This window comes from Penaeus monodon, chromosome 27 (assembly GCF_015228065.2).
Source record: "Penaeus monodon isolate SGIC_2016 chromosome 27, NSTDA_Pmon_1, whole genome shotgun sequence".
Taxonomy (NCBI): Eukaryota; Metazoa; Arthropoda; class Malacostraca; order Decapoda; family Penaeidae; genus Penaeus; species Penaeus monodon.
The window spans coordinates 27,288,910-27,289,580 of record NC_051412.1 but is presented as its reverse complement, the minus strand read 5'-3'; positions in this window follow the sequence as shown (position 1 = coordinate 27,289,580).

The window sequence follows — 671 nt, the reverse complement described above, 5'->3', positions numbered from 1 at the left end:
TGGGTTCATCCATTTAAGTCACGATATAAACCCAAACTCACCGATTTAAATTTTTCTTATCTAATATCTACCCGGAAGAATCTCGATAGATTCCCACACGAAGACTGATAAGAAAAATCTCATTATCTGTAAATCACACAGAGATAACGCAAGAAAAAAAATCCTGTTAATTTATCCTCATACATTTGGCATTTCATTCCCGAAGAAGTGAAAAAACAACTTTTTCTTCGTCACTTAAAGACAACCATCATATAACAGCGAAAGATGACTACATTTTTTTTATCTCCTGACCATTCTACCTCGCTATCTAAATATTAAATTTGTTTCCCTAAAAAGCCTATTATATGTCTGTAAACCTAGCAGGCCCTGCGTTTCTAGGAGGTGTTTATACCGCACCCAGCGCGGAATCCACCGTGAAAAGTTCTAAACACCGCAAAAAAACACAATGTTAAATGTATTTCATGGTTAACGAGTTTCTGACAACATTGACTGATAACGGAAGAGTTCGACAGTCTTTCCCTGGTCTCGTCAATGTATCTATAGTATCTGCTTTTCACCTGAAGAACCTTTAGCACACTATGATAAAAAGAACTATTACACTCAATGATACATGATGGAATACAAAGCTTTTAAAAAAACATTAAATTTCACAATACATGATTGTCAAGATG